The 3,967-nt window shown below is 37.3% G+C and overlaps 1 long non-coding RNA gene across 1 annotated transcript; it reads right to left on the bottom strand.

The window, feature by feature from the left end:
* On the bottom strand, positions 2,715-3,726 carry LOC109351414. The gene is made up of 3 exons (XR_002108222.1): positions 3,631-3,726; positions 2,878-2,912; positions 2,715-2,727 (listed from the first exon to the last, which is right to left on the bottom strand). It is a non-coding gene; the product is annotated as an uncharacterized LOC109351414 (long non-coding RNA).

Raw genomic sequence — 3,967 nt, 5'->3', positions numbered from 1 at the left:
AAGGGATAAAAGGTGATTCACCATTCATCGAAACCTTCAATCAACCTCAACGGCATCATCATCTCCAACAAAATTATATTTCAACTCACACTGAAGGAGGACCATCTCGAAAACGAAAGAGAAAAAGTCTTTATGTTGTGATCCCCATGTCTTACTCTGAGTTGTTGCCACAACTAGTTCAGAGGGGTTTGTTAACTATCCTTCTCTTTAAGAAGGTGATGCCTCCATATCCAGAGGGTTTCAACTCGAATGCTCGTTGTATGTATCATGGAGAGGCATCAGGACATCCAACAGAGGGTTGCAATCAATTAAATGGCAAGATATGAGACCTGATTAATGAAGTGTTGATCATGTTTCAAGGAGATGATTTGATTTGAGGAAGACATGAAACAAATTCCATTCATTAGGAACTCACCCCAACCAAGTGCTATTTCTTTATAACTATATTGTATTACACCCTCTTGGCTCCACCCTAGGGCTTTAGAATTGCAAAATAAAGGGCCTCATGTTTTCTTCTTATGAATAAATAAGTTATTTTTCATTGCATGTCTTTTTAACAAGTATATGCTAGTGCATTGATTTTTAAAATTTAGCATTCCATAATCCATCTCACAAATCATATTCACCCAAAAATAAATAAAATAAATTCATGCATTAAATTGAGACATGAGATTTAAAAAAAATTGGAGGATGATGCAAATGTAAGACCAAGGTGTTGTGAATTCTTAAGCAGATTTTTTCAATGACACAAGGCTTCTTTGGTAATTCCCAAACACTAAGAAGATATCCTTAGTCACTCATTTGAGCCATGGACATTATGAAAGGAGATCTCTTTTGATTAACCCATAAAACATCGATAACCTGTGGATGGTAGCTTTTCTTCAGTTTTCCATGACATTCAGTTATTAGGAAATAAATAAACTTTACATACATCATTCACCTTATCTTACCTGAAGGATAAAAAAAAGTCAAAATCCAAGTCACACAAAATTGTTCATTTGGTTCAAGTGTAAAATAAAGTACAAAAAAATAAAAGCCTGTTGTGAACCTTCAATATCTCAGGCAAAAGTTAGGGCAAATGAAATCACTATTAAAGACCTACAAAAGAAATATTCACATCCTATCAGGTAAGGTTACGACGTTGACCTATCAAATTACAAAAATCCAATAGAATCCTAGTAATTGAATATCATGATAGAAAACTATTGAAAATAGGATAAAAGAGATAAGAGAAAGGAGAAATGGGTATGAGAAACACATACTTGAGCCTTATATCTTTTCTAGAAACCCTTAGTCAGACCATGATCCAAGCTTAAAAAGACCTTATTGAGGATCAATTTGTCTAAGATTCACCCCCATGCCAAGGAAATGTTGACTCCACTAAACTAAAATTTTGATAAAAAAATATCTCATATTTAATGCATGAAATACATTCTCTCTTAAAGATCACCATCATAATCACCACATCCATACTCAAACCCCAAACACAACTTCACTTCTCTATCACCACTTATAGCCCAAACGCTAGCCAAGTTTGCATGATCATTGTCTTTAGTATTTCTTTTTAAAGAGTTGTGCGTGAAATAGAGATCAATGAGTCAAAGGAGAAGGAACCACCTAAACTGGGGCAGTTTTTGGGATGATTCTTGTGGAAATTCTCTCAATTTAAAGTTTATCAGGATAATTTGAATAGAAGGATAACCCCTAGTATCTCATACTAGGGCAATTTTTTGGGTGGGTCCCATTTTCTTGAATCAAAAAGTTTTCATGAAGCCCCAAATCGGGACAATTTTATATAAGGGTGCTAAAAAACAAAACAAAAACAAAAAGAGTGTTAGGCTGAAAACCTGCAAGGGCAGCCTAAGAAAAAGAGAGCGGTACTAAATCGAAAACCTGAAAAGGCGATTTAGTATCATTACAAAAAATAGAATTCCTGGCAGATACCTACATTAGGTATTCTGGGCAATAATTAGGGAAAGTTAATGGAACACCCTTATGCAAATGTCCATTGTAGTTTAAGCAAACTGGGGCAATCAAATTATTTTCTCCGAAGGAAAATATGCAATCACACTTCCATCTCTCGAGGATGAATTTCCAAACATCTTATACCGGGACATCATTATTGAGATTAATTGTTCTTATCAATACAACATTGGGACATCAAGCCATCAACAGGTCATCCCAGTCTGCAGTAGTTAAAAATGGGTTCACATTTCAGTCAAGCTCAATAAGATGAGACAGAAAATTCATAGGCGTACTAGAACATTGGTGCATAATTTCTACCTCTCATTTCATTACATTCACAACTCATGCATGACATCATGACAAACATCACACATAACATACTCTCGATCACTCACTCATTACTTTACATTAATCAAATCCAAACTTTTCGAGCCCCATACCTCGACATGAAATATATGCTTTTCGGGTCCTGTACCTCGACGAGCAACTTAAAATTTTCGGGTCCTATATCTCAATGTGAAAATCTAAGACTTTACGGGTCCTGTACCTCGATGTGAAATTTTAACTTTCCGGGTCACGCACCTCGATGCGTAATTCAAACTTTCTGGGTCCTGTACCTCAATGAGCATTCAAAATTAAGCTTTCTATGTACTGTATCTCGATCTGAAAATTTAAACTTGTTGGGTCCTGTACCTCGATATGAAATTCAAACTTTCTGGTTCTTGTACCTTGACATGAATATATGCTTTCCGGGTCCTGTACCTCGACGAGCAACTTAAGCTCTCCATGTCCTATACCTCGATGTGAAAATTTAAGACTTTTCGGGTCCTGTGCCTCGATGTGAAATTCAACCTTTCCGGGTCCTGAGTACCTCGATGAGCATGAAAATTTAAGACTTTTTGTGTGTTGTACCTCGATGTGAAATTTAATCTTTCCGGGTTCTGTACCTCGATGTGTAATTTAAAATTTTCGGGTCCTGTACCTCGATGTGAAAATTTAAGACTTTCCGGGTCCTATACCTCGATTTGAAATTCAAACTTTCCGAGTCCTATACTCGACGTGAATTTTAAACTTTTTAAGTCATGTACCTCGATGAGCATTTAAATTTAAGACTTTCCGGGTCGTGTACCTCGATGTGAAATTCAAACTTTCTGGGTCTTGTACCTCGATGTATAGTTCAAGCTTTTCGGGTCATGTACCTCGATGAGCAACTTAAACTTTACGGGTCATGTACCTCGATGTGAAAATTTAAGACTTTTCGGGTCCTGTACCTCGATGTGAAATTCAAATTTTTCGAGTCCTGTACCTCGACGTGTAATCTAAACTTTTTGGGTCATCTACCTCGATGTGATAATTTAAGACTTTTCGGGTCCTGTACCTCGATGTGAAATTCAAACTTTCCGGGTCTTGTACGTCGACGTGTAATCTAAACTTTCCGGGTCTTGTACCTCGACGACCAACTTAAACTTTTCGGGTCCTCTACCTCGATGTGAAAATTTAAGACTTTTCGGGTCCTATACATTGACGTGTAATCTAAGCCTTTCAGGTCTTGTACCTCGATGTGCAATCTAAGCTTTCCGGGTCCTAAACATCGATGAGCATTTAAAACCAAGCATTTCGGATCCTGTACCACGAAGTATAATCTAAGCTTTTTGGGTCGTGTACCTCGACGTGCAATCTAAACTTTTCGGGTCGTGTACCTCGACGTGAAATATATGCTTTCTGGGTCATATACCTCGATGAGCCTTCAAACCCAAGCTTTCCGGGGCCTATACCTCGAAGTCTACCTTTCCAAGGCACCAACATGCATCTTTGATTTCACCTTTTACTCCAAATTTTAGCAGTACACCAACCTACGTCTTTGGTTTCACCTTTTCACTCCAAATTCTGGCAGTATACTAACCTGCGTATTTGATTTCACCTTTTCACTCCAAATTCTGGCAGTACACCAACCTGAAATGCTCGTGTTTTAAATAAAAGTGTTGTCTTCACAACAATATAT

The sequence above is a fragment of the Lupinus angustifolius genome, chromosome LG06, assembly GCF_001865875.1.
Source record: "Lupinus angustifolius cultivar Tanjil chromosome LG06, LupAngTanjil_v1.0, whole genome shotgun sequence".
In the NCBI taxonomy this organism is placed as follows: Eukaryota; Viridiplantae; Streptophyta; class Magnoliopsida; order Fabales; family Fabaceae; genus Lupinus; species Lupinus angustifolius.
Note: the sequence above shows the minus strand (reverse complement) of the source record. Positions and strands in the feature narration are given on the sequence as shown.